Below are 21,694 nucleotides of genomic sequence, written 5' to 3'. Positions count from 1 at the left end.
GTGTGTCTGATGGCGAGTGTGCACCACCACCGTCAGAGACACTTGATTGCACTATGAGGGACCCTGTGCCAGTGCCCGCGCCCAAGAGTCGGCCTACCCACCTGTCCAGGGCAACGGCACTCGCACGGTGTCGTGCGCTAGATGGTGACCCCGGCCATGGGGGGGGAGGCAGCACAGTTAGGGAGTTTTAGAAAGTGGCATATGTTGATGTTGGACATTCAGCTGATGCAAAAGGTGAAATAGGTCAAGTCCCAGGAAGAGGTGGACCAAAGCAAGCCATTTTTCTGTCACCCTGTGTCATCAGGGGAAGGTGGGACAAAATCCTTGGAAACCCATGCGTGGTTCATTTTAATGAAGGTTAGATCATCCACATTTTGGGTTGACAGACGGGTCCTTTTTTCTGTCAGGATTGATCCAGCTGCACTGAAGACTCTTTCCGATAGCACACTTGCAGCTGGGCAAGCGAGCTCCTGTAAGGCATATTGGGCCAATTCAGGCCAGGTGTCCAGTTTAGCGGCCCAATAGTCAAAGGGGAATGACCTGTGTGGGAGAACATCGATATGGGAGGAAAAGTAGTTTGTAACCATAGTTGACAACTGCTGTCTCCTGTCACTTTCCATCGATGCAGTATTACCAGTTGTGTGAGCGGTACTTGAAAAATCAGTCCACAACATTGTCATGAAACCCCTGTCTCCAACACCACTTCTGCTGTGTGCACCACGAACACCTCTGCCAAGCTGACCCCGGCCCGTACGGCTCGTGTGAGAACCATCACCGCTGCTGTGTGCTGGGAATGCCTCAAGCAACCGATTTACCAGAGTTGCTTGTTTATTAGCCAATATTAGGTCAAGGTTCTCCTGTGGCATGATGTTTTGTAATTTGCCTTTATAGCGTGGATCCAGGATGCTGGCCAACCAGTAGTCGTCATCGTTCATCATTTTGGCAATGCGGGGGTCCCTTTTTAGGATCTGCAAGGCATAATCTGACATGTGGGCCAATGTTCCCAGTGTCAATGATGCACTGCGAGTGCTGGTTGGAGGAGCACTTTCTGGCAAATCCACATCCCTCCAGTCACGCACAAACCCTGTACCAGACCTTGCCACGCCAACATTTTCACTTGCCCCACGAGATGCATCCTCCTCCCCTAAGTAATCATCCCCATCATCCTCCTCCTCCTCCTCCTCTTCTTCCTCCACCTCGTCCAGGAGAGGTCCCTGAGCAGACAATGGCTGAATGTCATCAAGGATTCCCTCCTCCTCTTCCTCCTCATCAACATTGGCTGCAGAAGCCTGCTCCTTAAGGTGCATCAAAGTTTGCATGAGCAGACGCATAAGTGGGATGCTCATGCTTAGGATGGCGTCGTCTGCGCTTACCAGCCGTGTGCATTCCTCAAAACACTGAAGGACTTTACAGAGGTCTTTCAGCTTCGACCACTGCACACCTGTCAACTCCATGTCTGCTCTCAAAGTGCCTGGCCGTGTATCCTCCCACAAATGCATTATGGCCTGCCTCTGCTCGCACAGCCGCTCCACCATGTGCAGGGTGGAGTTCCACCTTGTTGCAATGTCGATAATGAGGCGGTGGTTGGGAAGGTGGAGCAATTGCTGCAGCTTCTACATACGAATGGAGTGTACAGGCGACCGGCGGATGTGCGCGCACAGTCTTCTCACCTTCTGGAGCAGGGCTGTTAACTCCGGATAATTTTTGAGGAAGCACTGCACCACCAGGTTCAAGGTGTGAGCCAAGCAAGGTATGTGGCTGAGTTTTGAAAGGGCTATGGCTGCCACAAAATTACGGCCGTTATCACTAACTACCTTGCCTGCCTCAAGATGTACACTGCCCAGCCATGACTCAGTTTGTCGCTTCAAGTACTCGGCCAGCACCTCGGCGGTGTGTCTGTCGCCCAAACACATCATCTGCAACACAGCCTGCTGACGCTTTCCACTAGCTGCTCGATAGGGGGACACCTCGTGTGCAACAGTGGCAGCTGCAGATGGAGTGCTCGTACGACTGCGCTCTGTGGACGAGCTTTTGCTTCTGGAGGAGGAGGAGGGTCGAACGCCTACAGCCAACTGTTTCCTATACCGTGGGCTAGGCAGCACTGTCCCACCACCGCTGTCCCCTGTGGACCCTGCATCCACCACATTAACCCAGTGCGCAGTGATGGACACGTAACGGCCCTGGCCATGCCGACTGGACCATGCATCAGTTGTGAGGTGCACCTTTCCGCTCACTGACTGCTTGAGTGCATGGACAATGCGGTCTTTCACATGATGGTGGAGGGCTGGGATGGCTTTGCGAGAGAAGAAGTGGCGACTGGGTAGGTCATAGCGTGGTACTGCATAGGCCATGAGTTCGCGGAAAGCTGCGCTTTCCACCAACCGAAAGGGCATCATCTCAAACGAGATTAGTTTGGCAATGTGGGCGTTCAAACCCAGTGTACGCGGATGAGAGACTGAGTACTTTCTTGACCTACTCATAGTGTCTGGGAGGGTGAGCTGGACTTGAGAGCTGCATATGGTGGAAGTAGCGGTGGACAGGGCGGACTGAGAGAGGGTTGATGATAGTGATGGAGTTGGTGTTCTTTCTGATGGCCTAGAATCAGTCTTTCGTTGATATAACAGTGGGATTCCCTGACTGCTGTGGCCTTGCAACGACACCTCAACATTTGCTGCTGTGCTAACCGGTGGGCTTACAGTGGGGGAAACAATGTAGCGTTGCTGACTACCTTCGTTGTGATCAGTTGCACATGTGGCACTTGAGGTTTGGTGTTGTGTCCACGCTTGCAAGTGCATGCTGGTTAAATGTCTAAGCATGCAACTGGTATTCAAATTTTTCAGATTTTTCAATCGGCTAAAGGTCTTTGCGCACTTCTTACAGATAACCTTGGCCTGATCATGAGGATTTTGTTCAAAAAAGTGCCACACTGCACTCTTCCTACTTTGGCAGACATTTTGCGGCCTAGCACGCTTTGATCTTTTGACCCTCTGGACAAGCTGTCCAGCAACTCTTTTGATTTTTGGAACCTGTCTTTGGAGTGCTCCGGGCCTGCCAGATAACAGCTGAGCTATGTCTTTGTCTGCTGTGGATGCTCCTCATCTGAGCTATTGGAAGCAGCACCCTCTTCCCCCAATGGATGCCAATCTGGGTCAACAACTGGGTCATCCATCACCTCCTCTTCAATGTCATGTGCACCTTCCTCTGTGTCACCGTGTATGGTGGTATAGTGTGCGGGAAGGGGCACCTGAGTCTCATCAGGGTCAGAATCTGGCTCTGTACACTGCGAGGACAATGTAGTGCTCTGAGTGAATGTACCAGCAGAATCATCCATCAGCGGCTGTGCATCAGTGCACTCCATGTCAGATTCATCTTGGCCTTGGTAATTCACCATTTGACTTGATAATCCAGGCATGGTATGTGAAAACAGCTCCATGGAGTAATCTGTAGTATGGCCTGCGTCATCCTTCAATCTTGGTTGGGGTGAAGGACACAAGGAAAGGTGTGGTTCATGAACATGAGCCTCCAATGACGACTCAGTGCTTTTACTTTTTACAACTGAAGAGGAGGCGATAGAGCTGGAGGCTGAGTCAGCAATGTAAGACAAAACTTTTTCCTGATGCTATGGCTTTAAAAGCGGTTTGCCAACTCCTAGAAAACTAAGCCTTCGAAGCCTTATGGAGCCAGACGATGATGCAGGCTCAACACCTCCTGCATTCGGTCCTATTTTGCTCTTGCCACTACCAACAGATCCACCACCAACACCATCATTACCAGCTGCCAACCCCCGCCCAATTCTACGGCCTCTTCCACCAGCCTTCCTCATTTTTGGTAGAAATGTAGACAAAATCCAACAAACTATATAGTAATGTAAAACAAGGTACAAGGTGTCTATAGGACAGGGGAGATTTTGAATTTCTGCTCACACTAGTGGACACTGGACACTTTTGGATTGGGTGAGGCCCACTGAATATCTGAGCGCTATGTCACAGGCTCGATGGCACAGCTGTGACCAAAGTGACTAGAGGATAAGTGAGATTTTGAATTTCTACAGACACTTGTGGACACTGGACACTTTTGGATTGTGTGAGGCCCACTGAATATCTGAGCGCTATGTCACAGGCTCGATGGCACAGCTGTGACCAAAGTGACTAGAGGATAAGTGAGATTTTGAATTTCTACAGACACTTGTGGACACTGGACACTTTTGGATTGTGTGAGGCCCACTGAATATCTGAGCGCTATGTCACAGGCTCGATGGCACAGCTGTGACCAAAGTGACTAGAGGATAAGTGAGATTTTGAATTTCTGCAGACACTTGTGGACACTGGACACTTTTGGATTGTGTGAGGCCCACTGAATATCTGAGCGCTATGTCACAGGCTCAATGGCACAGCTGTGACCAAAGTGACTAGAGGATAAGTGAGATTTTGAATTTCTGCAGACACTTGTGGACACTGGACACTTTTGGATTGTGTGAGGCCCACTGAATATCTGAGCGCTATGGCACAGGCTCAATGGCACAGCTGTGACCAAAGTGACTAGAGGATAAGTGAGATTTTGAATTTCAGCAGACAATTGTGGACACTGGACACTTTTGGATTGTGTGAGGCCCACTGAATATCTGAGCGCTATGTCACAGGCTCGATGGCACAGCTGTGACCAAAGTGACTAGAGGATAAGTGAGATTTTGAATTTCTGCTCACACTACTGGACACTGGACACTTTTGGATTGTGTGAGGCCCACTGAATATCTGAGCGCTATGTCACAGGCTCGATGGCACAGCTGTGACCAAAGTGACTAGAGGATAAGTGAGATTTTGAATATCTGCAGACACTTGTGGACACTGGACATTTTTGGATTGTGTGAGGCCCACTGAATATCTGAGCGCTATGTCACAGGCTCGATGGCACAGCTGTGACCAAAGTGACTAGAGGATAAGTGAGATTTTGAATTTCTGCTCACACTAGTGGACACTGGACACTTTTGGATTGTGTGAGGCCCACTGAATATCTGAGCGCTATGTCACAGGCTCGATGGCACAGCTGTGACCAAAGTGACTAGAGGATAAGGGAGATTTTGAATTTCTGCAGACACTTGTGGACACTGGACACTTTTGGATTGTGTGAGGCCCACTGAATATCTCAGCGCTATGTCACAGGCTCGATGGCACAGCTGTGACCAAAGTGACTAGAGGATAAGTGAGATTTTGAATTTCTGCAGACACTTGTGGACAGTGGACACTTTTGGATTGTGTGAGGCCCACTGAATATCTCAGCGCTATGTCACAGGCTCGATGGCACAGCTGTGACCAAAGTGACTAGAGGATAAGTGAGATTTTGAATTTCTGCTCACATTAGTGGACACTGGACACTTTTGGATTGTGTGAGGCCCACTGAATATCTGAGCGCTATGTCACAGGCTCGATGGCACAGCTGTGACCAAAGTGACTAGAGGATAAGTGAGATTTTGAATTTCTGCAGACACTTGTAACACTGGACACTTTTGGATTGTGTGAGGCCCACTGAATATCTGAGCGCCATGTCACAGGCTCGATGGCACAGCTGTGACCAAAGTGACTAGAGGATAAGTGAGATTTTGAATTTCTGCAGACACTTGTGGACACTGGACACTTTTGGATTGTGTGAGGCCCACTGAATATCTGAGCGCTATGTCACAGGCTCGATGGCTCAGCTGTGACCAAAGTGACTAGAGGATAAGTGAGATTTTGATTTTCTGCAGACACTTGTGGACACTGGACACTTTTGGATTGTGTGAGGCCCACTGAATATCTGAGCGCTATGTCACAGGCTCGATGGCACAGCTGTGACCAAAGTGACTAGAGGATAAGAGAGATTTTGAATTTCTGCAGACACTTGTGGACACTGGACACTTTTGGATTGTGTGAGGCCCACTGGATATCTGAGCGCTATGTCACAGGCTCGATGGCACAGCTGTGACCAAAGTGACTAGAGGATAAGTGAGATTTTGAATTTCTGCAGACACTTGTGGACACTGGACACTTTTGGATTATGTGAGGCCCACTGAATATCTGAGCGCTATGTCACAGGATCGATGGCACAGCTGTGACCAAAGTGACTAAAGGATAAGTGAGATTTTGAATTTCTGCATACACTTGTGGACACTGGACACTTTTGGATTGTGTGAGGCCCACTGAATATCTGAGCGCTATGTCACAGGCTTGATGGCACAGCTGTGACCAAAGTGACTAGAGGATAAGTGAGAATTTGAAATTCTGATCACACTAGTGGACACTGGACACTTTTGGATTGTGTGAGGCCCACTGAATATCTGAGCGCTATGTCACAGGCTCGATGGCACAGCTGTGACCAAAGTGACTAGAGGATAAGTGAGATTTTGAATATCTGCAGACACTTGTGGACACTGGACACTTTTGGATTGTGTAAGGCCCACTGAATATCTGAGCGCTATGTCACAGGCTCGATGGCACAGCTGTGACCAAAGTGACTAGAGCATAAGGGAGATTTTGAATTTCTGCAGACACTTGTGGACACTGGACACTTTTGGATTGTGTGAGGCCCACTGAATATCTCAGCGCTATGTCACAGGCTCGATGGCACAGCTGTGACCAAAGTGACTAGAGGATAAGTGAGATTTTGAATTTCTGCAGACACTTGTGGACACTGGACACTTTTGGATTGTGTGAGGCCCACTGAATATCTCAGCGCTATGTCACAGGCTCGATGGCACAGCTGTGACCAAAGTGACTAGAGGATAAGTGAGATTTTGAATTTCTGCTCACACTAGTGGACACTGGACACTTTTAGATTGTGTGAGGCCCACTGAATATCTGAGCGCTATGTCACAGGCTCGATGGCACAGCTGAGACCAAAGAGACTAGAGGATAAGTGAGATTTTGAATTTCTGCAGACACTTGTAACACTGGACACTTTTGGATTGTGTGAGGCCCACTGAATATCTGAGCGCCATATCACAGGCTCGATGGCACAGCTGTGACCAAAGTGACTAGAGGATAAGTGAGATTTTGAATTTCTGCAGACACTTGTGGACACTGGACACTTTTGGATTGTGTGAGGCCCACTGAATATCTGAGCGCTATGTCACAGGCTCGATGGCACAGCTGTGACCAAAGTGACAAGAGGATAAGTGAGATTTTGAATTTCTGCAGACACTTGTGGACACTGGACACTTTTGGATTGTGTGAGGCCCACTGAATATCTGAGCGCTATGTCACAGGCTCGATGGCACAGCTGTGACCAAAGTGACTAGAGGATAAGTGAGATTTTAAATTTCTGCAGACACTTGTGGACACTGGACACTTTTGGATTGTGTGAGGCCCACTGAATATCTGAGCGCTATGTCACAGGCTCGATGGCACTGCTGTGACCAAAGTGACTAGAGGATAAGTGAGATTTTGAATTTCTGCTCACACTAGTGGACACTGGACACTTTTGGATTGTGTGAGGCCCACTGAATATCTGAGCGCTATGTCACAGGCTCGATGGATCAGCTGTGACAAAAGTGACTAGAGGATAAGTGAGATTTTGAATTTCTGCAGACACTTGTGGACACTGGACACTTTTGGATTGTGTGAGGCCCACTGAATATCTGAGCGCTATGTCACAGGCTCGATGGCACAGCTGTGACCAAAGTGACTAGAGGATAAGAGAGATTTTGAATTTCTGCAGACACTTGTGGACACTGGACACTTTTGGATTGTGTGAGGCCCATTGAATATCTGAGCGCTATGTCACAGGCTCGATGGCACAGCTGTGACCAAAGTGACTAGAGGATAAGTGAGATTTTGAATTTCTACAGACACTTGTGGACACTGGACACTTTTGGATTGTGTGAGGCCCACTGAATATCTGAGCGCTATGTCACAGGCTCGATGGCACAGCTGTGACCAAAGTGACTAGAGGATAAGTGAGATTTTGAATTTCTGCAGACACTTGTGGACACTGGACACTTTTGGATTGTGTGAGGCCCACTGAATATCTGAGCGCTATGTCACAGGCTCAATGGCACAGCTGTGACCAAAGTGACTAGAGGATAAGTGAGATTTTGAATTTCTGCAGACACTTGTGGACACTGGACACTTTTGGATTGTGTGAGGCCCACTGAATATCTGAGCGCTATGGCACAGGCTCAATGGCACAGCTGTGACCAAAGTGACTAGAGGATAAGTGAGATTTTGAATTTCAGCAGACAATTGTGGACACTGGACACTTTTGGATTGTGTGAGGCCCACTGAATATCTGAGCGCTATGTCACAGGCTCGATGGCACAGCTGTGACCAAAGTGACTAGAGGATAAGTGAGATTTTGAATTTCTGCTCACACTACTGGACACTGGACACTTTTGGATTGTGTGAGGCCCACTGAATATCTGAGCGCTATGTCACAGGCTCGATGGCACAGCTGTGACCAAAGTGACTAGAGGATAAGTGAGATTTTGAATTTCTGCTCACACTAGTGGACACTGGACACTTTTGGATTGTGTGAGGCCCACTGAATATCTGAGCGCTATGTCACAGGCTCGATGGCACAGCTGTGACCAAAGTGACTAGAGGATAAGGGAGATTTTGAATTTCTGCAGACACTTGTGGACACTGGACACTTTTGGATTGTGTGAGGCCCACTGAATATCTCAGCGCTATGTCACAGGCTCGATGGCACAGCTGTGACCAAAGTGACTAGAGGATAAGTGAGATTTTGAATTTCTGCAGACACTTGTGGACACTGGACACTTTTGGATTGTGTGAGGCCCACTGAATATCTCAGCGCTATGTCACAGGCTCGATGGCACAGCTGTGACCAAAGTGACTAGAGGATAAGTGAGATTTTGAATTTCTGCTCACATTAGTGGACACTGGACACTTTTGGATTGTGTGAGGCCCACTGAATATCTGAGCGCTATGTCACAGGCTCGATGGCACAGCTGTGACCAAAGTGACTAGAGGATAAGTGAGATTTTGAATTTCTGCAGACACTTGTAACACTGGACACTTTTGGATTGTGTGAGGCCCACTGAATATCTGAGCGCCATGTCACAGGCTCGATGGCACAGCTGTGACCAAAGTGACTAGAGGATAAGTGAGATTTTGAATTTCTGCAGACACTTGTGGACACTGGACACTTTTGGATTGTGTGAGGCCCACTGGATATCTGAGCGCTATGTCACAGGCTCGATGGCACAGCTGTGACCAAAGTGACTAGAGGATAAGTGAGATTTTGAATTTCTGCAGACACTTGTGGACACTGGACACTTTTGGATTATGTGAGGCCCACTGAATATCTGAGCGCTATGTCACAGGCTCGATGGCACAGCTGTGACCAAAGTGACTAAAGGATAAGTGAGATTTTGAATTTCTGCATACACTTGTGGACACTGGACACTTTTGGATTGTGTGAGGCCCACTGAATATCTGAGCGCTATGTCACAGGCTTGATGGCACAGCTGTGACCAAAGTGACTAGAGGATAAGTGAGAATTTGAAATTCTGATCACACTAGTGGACACTGGACACTTTTGGATTGTGTGAGGCCCACTGAATATCTGAGCGCTATGTCACAGGCTCGATGGCACAGCTGTGACCAAAGTGACTAGAGGATAAGTGAGATTTTGAATATCTGCAGACACTTGTGGACACTGGACACTTTTGGATTGTGTGAGGTCCACTGAATATCTGAGCGCTATGTCACAGGCTCGATGGCACAGCTGTGACCAAAGTGACTAGAGCATAAGGGAGATTTTGAATTTCTGCAGACACTTGTGGACACTGGACACTTTTGGATTGTGTGAGGCCCACTGAATATCTCAGCGCTATGTCACAGGCTCGATGGCACAGCTGTGACCAAAGTGACTAGAGGATAAGTGAGATTTTGAATTTCTGCAGACACTTGTGGACACTGGACACTTTTGGATTGTGTGAGGCCCACTGAATATCTCAGCGCTATGTCACAGGCTCGATGGCACAGCTGTGACCAAAGTGACTAGAGGATAAGTGAGATTTTGAATTTCTGCTCACACTAGTGGACACTGGACACTTTTAGATTGTGTGAGGCCCACTGAATATTTGAGCGCTATATCACAGGCTCGATGGCACAGCTGTGACCAAAGAGACTAGAGGATAAGTGAGATTTTGAATTTCTGCAGACACTTGTAACACTGGACACTTTTGGATTGTGTGAGGCCCACTGAATATCTGAGCGCCATATCACAGGCTCGATGGCACAGCTGTGACCAAAGTGACTAGAGGATAAGTGAGATTTTGAATTTCTGCAGACACTTGTGGACACTGGACACTTTTGGATTGTGTGAGGCCCACTGAATATCTGAGCGCTATGTCACAGGCTCGATGGCACAGCTGTGACCAAAGTGACAAGAGGATAAGTGAGATTTTGAATTTCTGCAGACACTTGTGGACACTGGACACTTTTGGATTGTGTGAGGCCCACTGAATATCTGAGCGCTATGTCACAGGCTCGATGGCACAGCTGTGACCAAAGTGACTAGAGGATAAGTGAGATTTTAAATTTCTGCAGACACTTGTGGACACTGGACACTTTTGGATTGTGTGAGGCCCACTGAATATCTGAGCGCTATGTCACAGGCTCAATGGCACTGCTGTGACCAAAGTGACTAGAGGATAAGTGAGATTTTGAATTTCTGCTCACACTAGTGGACACTGGACACTTTTGGATTGTGTGAGGCCCACTGAATATCTGAGCGCTATGTCACAGGCTAGATGGATCAGCTGTGACAAAAGTGACTAGAGGATAAGTGAGATTTTGAATTTCTGCAGACACTTGTGGACACTGGACACTTTTGGATTGTGTGAGGCCCACTGAATATCTGAGCGCTATGTCACAGGCTCGATGGCACAGCTGTGACCAAAGTGACTGGAGGATAAGAGAGATTTTGAATTTCTGCAGACACTTGTGGACACTGGACACTTTTGGATTGTGGGAGGCCCACTGGATATCTGAGCGCTATGTCACAGGCTCGATGGCACAGCTGTGACCAAAGTGACTAGAGGATAAGTGAGATTTTGAATTTCTGCAGACACTTGTGGACACTGGACACTTTTGGATTGTGTGAGGCCCACTGAATATCTGAGCGCTATGTCACAGGCTCGATGGCACAGCTGTGACCAAAGTGACTAGAGGATAAGTGAGATTTTGAATTTCTGCAGACACTTGTGGACACTGGACACTTTTGGATTGTGTGAGGCCCACTGAATATCTGAGCGCTATGTCACAGGCTCGATGGCACAGCTGTGACCAAAGTGACTAGAGGATAAGTGAGATTTTGAATTTTTGCAGACACTTGTGGACACTGGACACTTTTGGATTGTGTGAGGCCCACTGAATATCTCAGCGCTATGTCACAGGCTCGATGGCACAGCTGTGACCAAAGTGACTAGAGGATAAGTGAGATTTTGAATTTCTGCTCACACTTGTGGACACTGGACACTTTTGGATTGTGTGAGGCCCACTGAATATCTGAGCGCTATGTCACAGGCTCGATGGCACAGCTGTGACCAAAGTGACTAGAGGATGAGTGAGATTTTGAATTTCTGCAGACACTTGTAGCACTGGACACTTTTGGATTGTGTGAGTCCCACTGAATATCTGAGCGCCATGTCAAAGGCTCGATGGCACAGCTGTGACCAAAGTGACTAGAGGATAAGTGAGATTTTGAATTTCTGCAGACACTTGTGGACACTGGACACTTTTGGATTGTGTGAGGCCCACTGAATATCTGAGCGCTATGTTACAGGCTCGATGGCACAGCTGTGACCAAAGTGACTAGAGGATAAGTAAGATTTTGAATTTCTGCAGACACTTGTGGACACTGGACACTTTTGGATTCTGTGAGGCCCACTGAATATCTCAGCGCTATGTCACAGGCTCGATGGCACAGCTGTGACCAAAGTGACTAGAGGATAAGTGACATTTTGAATTTCTGCTCACACTTGTGGATACTGGACACTTTTGAATTGTGTGAGGCCCACTGAATATCTGAGCGCTATGTCACAGGCTCGATGGCACAGCTGTGACCAAAGTGACTAGAGGATGAGTGAGATTTTGAATTTCTGCAGACACTTGTAGCACTGGACACTTTTGGATTGTGTGAGGCCCACTGAATATCTGAGCGCCATGTCACAGGCTCGATGGCACAGCTGTGACCAAAGTGACTAGAGGATAAGTGAGATTTTGAATTTCTGCAGACACTTGTGGACACTGGACACTTTTGGATTGTGTGAGGCCCACTGAATATCTGAGCGCTATGTTACAGGCTCGATGGCACAGCTGTGACCAAAGTGACTAGAGGATAAGTAAGATTTTGAATTTCTGCAGACACTTGTGGACACTGGACACTTTTGGATTGTGTGAGGCCCACTGAATATCTGAGCGCTATGTCACAGGCTCGATGGCTTAGCTGTGACCAAAGTGACTAGAGGATAAGTAAGATTTTGAATTTCTGCAGACACTAGTGGACAATGGACACTTTTGGATTGTGTGAGGCCCACTGAATATCTGAGCGCTATGTCACAGGCTCGATGGCTCAGCTATGACCAAAGTGACTAGAGGATAAGTGAGATTTTTAATTTCTGCAGACACTTGTGGACACTTTTGGATTGTTTGAGGCCCACTGGATATCTGAGCGCTATGTCACAGGCTCGATGGCACAGCTGTGACCAAAGTGACTAGAGGATAAGTGAGATTTTGAATTTTTGCAGACACTTGTGGACACTGGACACTTTTGGATTGTGTGAGGCCCACTGAATATCTGAGCGCTATGTCACGGGCTTGATGGCACAGCTGTGACCAAAGTGACTAGAGGATAAGTGAGATTTTGAATTTCTGCTCACACTAGTGGACACTGGACACTTTTGGATTGTGTGAGGCCCACTGAATATCTGAGCGCTATGTCACAGGCTCGATGGCACAGCTGTGACCAAAGGGACTAGAGGATAAGTGAGATTTTGAATATCTGCAGACACTTGTGGACACTGGACACTTTTGGATTGTGTGAGGCCCACTGAATATCTGAGCTCTATGTCACAGGCTCGATGGCACAGCTGTGACCAAAGTGACTAGAGGATAAGTGAGATTTTGAATTTCTGCTCACACTAGTGGACATTGAACACTTTTGGATTGTGTGAGGCCCACTGAATATCTGAGCGCTATGTCACAGGCTCGATGGCACAGCTGTGACCAAAGTGACTAGAGGATAAGGGAGATTTTGAATTTCTGCAGACACTTGTGGACACTGGACACTTTTGGATTGTGTGAGGCCCACTGAATATCTGAGCGCTATGTCACAGGCTCGATGGCACAGCTGTGACCAAAGTGACTAGAGGATAAGTGAGATTTTGAATTTCTGCAGACTCTTGTGGACACTGGACACTTTTGGATTGTGTGAGGCCCACTGAATATCTGAGCGCTATGTCACAGGCTCGATGGCACAGGTGTGACCAAAGTGACTAGAGGATAAGTGAGATTTTGAATTTCTGCAGACACTTGTGGACACTGGACACTTTTGGATTGTGTGAGGCCCACTGAATATCTGAGCGCTATGTCACAGGCTCGATGGCACAGCTGTGACCAAAGTGACAAGAGGATAAGTGAGATTTTGAATTTCTGCAGACACTTGTGGACACTGGACACTTTTGGATTGTGTGAGGCCCACTGAATATCTCAGCGCTATGTCACAGGCTCGATGGCACAGCTGTGACCAAAGTGACTAGAGGATAAGTGAGATTTTGAATTTCTGCTCACGCTAGTGTACACTGGACACTTTTGGATTGTGTGAGGCCCACTGAATATCTGAGCGCTATGTCACAGGCTCGATGGCACAGCTGTGGCCAAAGTGACAAGAGGATAAGTGAGATTTTGAATTTCTGCAGACACTTGTGGACACTGGACACTTTTGGATTGTGTGAGGCCCACTGAATATCTGAGCGCTATGTTACAGGCTCGATGGCACAGCTGTGACCAAAGTGACTAGAGGATGAGTGAGATTTTGAATTTCTGCAGACACTTGTAGCACTGGACACTTTTCGATTGTGTGATGCCCACTGAATATCTGAGCGCCATGTCACAGGCTCGATGGCACAGCTGTGACCAAAGTGACTAGAGGATAAGTGAGATTTTGAATTTCTGCAGACACTTGTGGACACTGGACACTTTTGGATTGTGTGAGGCCCACTGAATATCTGAGCGCTATGTTACAGGCTCGATGGCACAGCTGTGACAAAAGTAACTAGAGGATAAGTAAGATTTTGAATTTCTGCAGACACTTGTGGACACTGGACACTTTTGGATTGTGTGAGGCCCACTGAATATCTGAGCGCTATGTCACAGGCTCGATGGCTCAGCTGTGACCAAAGTGACTAGAGGATAAGTGAGATTTTGAATTTCTGCAGACACTTGTGGACACTGGACACTTTTGGATTGTGTGAGGCCCACTGAATATCTGAGCGCTATGTCACAGGCTCGATGGCACAGCTGTGACCAAAGTGACTAGAGGATAAGAGAGATTTTGAATTTCTGCAGACACATGTGGACACTGGACACTTTTGGATTGTGTGAGGCCCACTGGATATCTGAGTGCTATGTCACAGGCTCGATGGCACAGCTGTGACCAAAGTGACTAGAGGATAAGTGAGATTTTGAATTTCTGCATACACTTGTGGACACTGGACACTTTTGGATTGTGTGAGGCCCACTGAATATCTGAGTGCTATGTCACAGGTTCGATGGCACAGCTGTGACCAAAGTGACTAGAGGATAAGTGAGATTTTGAATTTCTGCAGACACTTGTGGACACTGGAAACTTTTGCATTGTGTGAGGCCCACTGAATATCTGAGCGCTATGTCACAGGCTTGATGGCACAGCTGTGACCAAAGTGACTAGAGGATAAGTGAGATTTTGAATTTCTGCAAACACTAGTGGACACTGGACACTTCTGGATTGTGTGAGGCCCACTGAATATCTCAGGGCTATGTCACAGGCTCGATGGCACAGCTGTGACCAAAGTGACTAGAGTATAAGTGAGATTTTGAATATCTGCAGACACTTGTGGACACTGGACACTTTTGGATTGTGTTAGGCCCACTGAATATCAGTGCGCTATGTCACAGGCTCGATGGCACAGCTGTGACCAAAGTGAATAGAGTATAAGTGAGATTTTGAATTTCTGCTCACACTAGTGGACACTGTACACATTTGGATTGTGTGAGGCCCACTGAATATCTGAGCGCTATGTCACAGGCTCGATGGCACAGCTGTGACCAAAGTGACTAGAGGATAAGGGAGATTTTGAATTTCTGCAGACACTTGTGGACACTGGACACTTTGGATTGTGTGAGGCCCACTGAATATCTGAGCGCTATGTCACAGGCTCGATGGCACAGCTGTGACCAAAGTGGCTAGAGGATAAGGGAGATTTTGAATTTCTGCAGACACTTGAGGACACTGGACACTTTTGGATTGTGTGAGGCCCACTGAATATCTGAGCGCTATGTCACAGGATCGATGGCACAGCTGAGACAAAAGTGACTAGAGGATAAGTGAGATTTTGAATTTCTGCAGACACTTGTGGACACTGGACACTTTTGGATTGTGTGAGGCCCACTGAATATCTCAGCGCTATGTCACAGGCTCGATGGCACAGCTGTGACCAAAGTGACTAGAGGATAAGTGAGATTTTGAATTTCTGCTCACACTAGTGGACACTGGACACTTTTGGATTGTGTGAGGCCCACTGAATATCTGAGCGCTATGTCACTGGCTCGATGTCACAGCTGTGACCAAAGTGAATAGAGGATAAGTGAGATTTTGAATTTCTGCAGACACTTGTAACACTTTACACTTTTGGATTGTGTGAGGGCCACTGAATATCTGAGCGCCATGTCACAGGCTCGATGGCACAGCTGTGACCAAAGTGACTAGATGATAAGTGAGATTTTTAATTTCTGCAGACACTTGTGGACACTGGACACTTTTGGATTGTGTGAGGCCCACTGAATATCTGAGCGCTATGTCACAGGCTCGATGGCACAGCTGTGACCAAAGTGACTAGAGGATAAGTAAGATTTTGAATTTCTGCAGACACTTGTGGACACTGGACACTTTTGGATTGTGTGAGGCCCACTGAATATCTGAGCGCTATGTCACAGGCTCGATGGCTCAGCTGTGACCAAAGTCACTAGAGGATAAGTAAGATTTTGAATTTCTGCAGACTCTTGTGGACACTGGACACTTTTGGATTGTGTGAGGCCCACTGAATATCTGAGCGCTATGTCACAGGCTCGATGGCTCATCTGTGACCAAAGTGACTAGAGGATAAGTGAGATTTTGATTTTCTGCAGACACTTGTGGACACTGGACACTTTTGGATTGTGTGAGGCCCACTGAATATCTGAGCGCTATGTCACAGGCTCGATGGCACAGCTGTGACCAAAGTGACTAGAGGATAAGGGAGATTTTGAATTTCTGCAGACACTTGTGGACACTGGACACTTTTGGATTGTGTGAGGCCCACTGAATATCTGAGCGCTATGTCACAGGCTCGATGGCACAGCTGTGACCAAAGTGACTAGAGGATAAGTGAGATTTTGAATTTCTGCAGACACTTGTGGACACTGGACACTTTTGGATTGTGTGAGGCCCACTGAATATCTGAGCGCTATGTCACAGGCTCGATGGCACAGCTGTGACCAAAGTGACTAGAGTATAAGTGAGATTTTGAATTTCTGCAGACACTTGTGGACACTGGACACTTTTGGATTGTGTGAGGCCCACTGAATATCTGAGCGCTATGTCACAGGCTCGATGGCACAGCTGTGACCAAAGTGACTAGAGGATAAGTGAGATTTTGAATTTCTGCTCACACTAGTGGACACTGGACACTTTTGGATTGTGTGAGGCCCACTGAATATCTGAGCGCTATGTCACAGGCTTGATGGCTCAGCTGTGACCAAAGTGACTAGAGGATAAGTGAGATTTTGAATTTCTGCAGACACTTGTGGACACTGGACACTTTTGGATTGTGTGAGGCCCACAGAATATCTGAGCGCTATGTCACAGGCTCGATGGCACAGCTGTGACCAAAGTGACTAGATGATAAGAGAGATTTTGAATTTCTGCAGACACTTGTGGACACTGGACACTTTTGGATTGTGTGAGGCCCACTGGATATCTGAGCGCTATGTCACAGGCTCGATGGCACAGCTGTGACCAAAGTGAATAGAGGATAAGTGAGATTTTGAATTTCTGCATACACTTGTGGACACTGGACACTTTTGGATTGTGTGAGGCCCACTGAATATCTGAGCGCTATGTCACAGGCTCGATGGCACAGCTGTGACCAAAGTGACTAGAGGATAAGTGAGATTTTGAATTTCTGCAGACACTTGTGGACACTGGAAACTTTTGGATTGTGTGAGGCCCACTGAATATCTGAGCGCTATGTCACAGGCTTGATGGCACAGCTGTGACCAAAGTGACTAGAGGATAAGTGACATTTTGAATTTCTGCTCACACTAGTGGACACTGGACACTTTTGGATTGTGTGAGGCCCACTGAATATCTGAGCGCTATGTCACAGGCTCGATGGCACAGCTGTGACCAAAGTGACTAGAGGATAAGTGAGATTTTGAATTTCTGCAGACACTTGTGGACACTGGACACTTTTGGATTGTGTGAGGCCCACTGAATATCTGAGCGCTATGTCACAGGCTCGATGGCACAGCTGTGACCAAAGTGACTAGAGGATAAGTGAGATTTTGAATTTCTGCAGACACTTGTAGCACTGGACACTTTTGGATTGTGTGAGTCCCACTGAATATCTGAGCGCCATGTCAAAGGCTCGATGGCACAGCTGTGACCAAAGTGACTAGAGGATAAGTGAGATTTTGAATTTCTGCAGACACTTGTGGACACTGGACACTTTTGGATTGTGTGAGGCCCACTGAATATCTGAGCGCTATGTTACAGGCTCGATGGCACAGCTGTGACCAAAGTGACTAGAGGATAAGTAAGATTTTGAATTTCTGCAGACACTTGTGGACACTGGACACTTTTGGATTGTGTGAGGCCCACTGAATATCTCAGCGCTATGTCACAGGCTCGATGGCACAGCTGTGACCAAAGTGACTAGAGGATAAGTGAGATTTTGAATTTCTGCTCACACTTGTGGATACTGGACACTTTTGAATTGTGTGAGGCCCACTGAATATCTGAGCGCTATGTCACAGGCTCGATGGCACAGCTGTGACCAAAGTGACTAGAGGATGAGTGAGATTTTGAATTTCTGCAGACACTTGTAGCACTGGACACTTTTGGATTGTGTGAGGCCCACTGAATATCTGAGCGCCATGTCACAGGCTCGATGGCACAGCTGTGACCAAAGTGACTAGAGGATAAGTGAGATTTTGAATTTCTGCAGACACTTGTGGACACTGGACACTTTTGGATTGTGTGAGGCCCACTGAATATCTGAGCGCTATGTTACAGGCTCGATGGCACAGCTGTGACCAAAGTGACTAGAGGATAAGTAAGATTTTGAATTTCTGCAGACACTTGTGGACACTGGACACTTTTGGATTGTGTGAGGCCCACTGAATATCTGAGCGCTATGTCACAGGCTCGATGGCTTAGCTGTGACCAAAGTGACTAGAGGATAAGTAAGATTTTGAATTTCTGCAGACACTAGTGGACAATGGACACTTTTGGATTGTGTGAGGCCCACTGAATATCTGAGCGCTATGTCACAGGCTCGATGGCTCAGCTGTGACCAAAGTGACTAGAGGATAAGTGAGATTTTTAATTTCTGCAGACACTTGTGGACACTTTTGGATTGTGTGAGGCCCACTGAATATCTGAGCGCTATGTCACAGGCTCGATGGCACAGCTGTGACCAAAGTGACTAGAGGATAAGAGAGATTTTGAATTTCTGCAGACACTTGTGGACACTGGACACTTTTGGATTGTTTGAGGCCCACTGGATATCTGAGCGCTATGTCACAGGCTCGATGGCACAGCTGTGACCAAAGTGACTAGAGGATAAGTGAGATTTTGAATTTTTGCAGACACTTGTGGACACTGGACACTTTTGGATTGTGTGAGGCCCACTGAATATCTGAGCGCTATGTCACGGGCTTGATGGCACAGCTGTGACCAAAGTGACTAGAGGATAAGTGAGATTTTGAATTTCTGCTCACACTAGTGGACACTGGACACTTTTGGATTGTGTGAGGCCCACTGAATATCTGAGCGCTATGTCACAGGCTCGATGGCACAGCTGTGACCAAAGGGACTAGAGGATAAGTGAGATTTTGAATATCTGCAGACACTTGTGGACACTGGACACTTTTGGATTGTGTGAGGCCCACTGAATATCTGAGCGCTATGTCACAGGCTCGATGGCACAGCTGTGACCAAAGTGACTAGAGGATAAGTGAGATTTTGAATTTCTGCAGACTCTTGTGGACACTGGACACTTTTGGATTGTGTGAGGCCCACTGAATATCTGAGCGCTATGTCACAGGCTCGATGGCACAGGTGTGACCAAAGTGACAAGAGGATAAGTGAGATTTTGAATTTCTGCAGACACTTGTGGACAATGGACACTTTTGGATTGTGTGAGGCCCACTGAATATCTGAGCGCTATGTCACAGGCTCGATGGCACAGCTGTGACCAAAGTGACTAGAGGATAAGTGAGATTTTGAATTTCTGCAGACACTTGTGGACACTGGACACTTTTGGATTGTGTGAGGCCCACTGAATATCTCAGCGCTATGTCACAGGCTCGATGGCACAGCTGTGACCAAAGTGACTAGAGGATAAGTGAGATTTTGAATTTCTGCTCACACTAGTGGACACTGGACACTTTTGGATTGTGTGAGGCCCACTGAATATCTGAGCGCTATGTCACAGGCTCGATGGCACAGCTGTGGCCAAAGTGACAAGAGGATAAGTGAGATTTTGAATTTCTGCAGACACTTGTGGACACTGGACACTTTTGGATTGTGTGAGGCCCACTGAATATCTGAGCGCTATGTCACAGGCTCGATGGCACAGCTGTGACCAAAGTGACTAGAGGATAAGTGAGATTTTGAATTTCTGCAGACACTTGTGGACACTGGACACTTTTGGATTGTGTGAGGCCCACTGAATATCTGAGCGCTATGTCACAGGCTCGATGGCACAGCTGTGACCAAAGTGACTAGAGGATAAGTGAGATTTTGAATTTCTGCAGACACTTGTGGACACTGGACACTTTTGGATTGTGTAAGGCCCACTGAATATCTGAGCGCTATGTCACAGGCTCGATGGCACAGCTGTGACCAAAGTGACTAGAGAATAAGTGAGATTTTGAATTTCTGCAGACACTTGTGGACACTGGACACTTTTGGATTGTGTGAGGCCCACTGAATATCTGAGCGCTATGTCACAGGCTCGATGGCACAGCTGTGACCAAAGTGACTAGAGGATAAGTGAGATTTTGAATTTCTGCTCACACTAGTGGACACTGGACACTTTTGGATTGTGTGAGGCCCACTGAATATCTGAGCGCTATATCACAGGCTCGATGGCACAGCTGTGACCAAAGTGACTAGAGGATAAGAGAGATTTTGAATTTCTGCAGACACTTGTGGACACTGTACACTTTTGGATTGTGTGAGGCCCACTGGATATCTGAGCGCTATGTCACAGGCTCGATGGCACAGCTGTGACCAAAGTGAATAGAGGATAAGTGAGATTTTGAATTTCTGCATACACTTGTGGACACTGGACACTTTTGGATTGTGTGAGGCCCACTGAATATCTGAGCGCTATGTCACAGGCTCGATGGCACAGCTGTGACCAAAGTGACTAGAGGATAAGTGAGATTTTGAATTTCTGCAGACACTTGTGGACACTGGAAACTTTTGGATTGTGTGAGTCCCACTGAATATCTGAGCGCTATGTCACAGGCTTGATGGCACAGCTGTGACCAAAGTGACTAGAGGATAAGTGAGATTTTGAATTTCTGCTCACACTAGTGGACACTGGACACTTTTGGATTGTGTGAGGCCCACTGAATATCTGAGCGCTATGTCACAGGCTCGATGGCACAGCTGTGACCAAAGTGACTAGAGGATAAGGGAGATTGTGAATTTCTGCAGACACTTGTGGACACTGGACACTTTTGGATTGTGTGAGGCCCACTGAATATCTGAGCGCTATGTCACAGGCTCGATGGCACAGCTGTGACCAAAGTGACTAGAGGATAAGTGAGATTTTGAATTTCTGCAGACACTTGTGGACACTGGACACTTTTGGATTGTGTGAGGCCCACTGAATATCTGAGCGCTATGTCACAGGCTCGATGGCACAGCTTTGACCAAAGTGACTAGAGGATAAGGGAGATTTTGAATTTCTGCAGACACTTGTGGACACTGGACACTTTTGGATTGTGTGAGGCCCACTGAATATCTGAGCGCTATGTCACAGGCTCGATGGCACAGCTGTGACCAAAGTGACTAGAGGATAAGTGAGATTTTGAATTTTTGCAGACACTTGTGGACACTGGACACTTTTGGATTGTGTGAGGCCCACTGAATATCTCAGCGCTACGTCACAGGCTCGATGGCACAGCTGTGACCAAAGTGACTAGAGGATAAGTGAGATTTT

Source organism: Dendrobates tinctorius, unplaced genomic scaffold (assembly GCF_039654945.1).
Source record: "Dendrobates tinctorius isolate UK_male_01 unplaced genomic scaffold, ASM3965494v1 ptg000024l, whole genome shotgun sequence".
In the NCBI taxonomy this organism is placed as follows: Eukaryota; Metazoa; Chordata; class Amphibia; order Anura; family Dendrobatidae; genus Dendrobates; species Dendrobates tinctorius.
The sequence above is the reverse complement of the archived record's forward strand: the minus strand, read 5'-3'. Positions refer to the sequence as shown.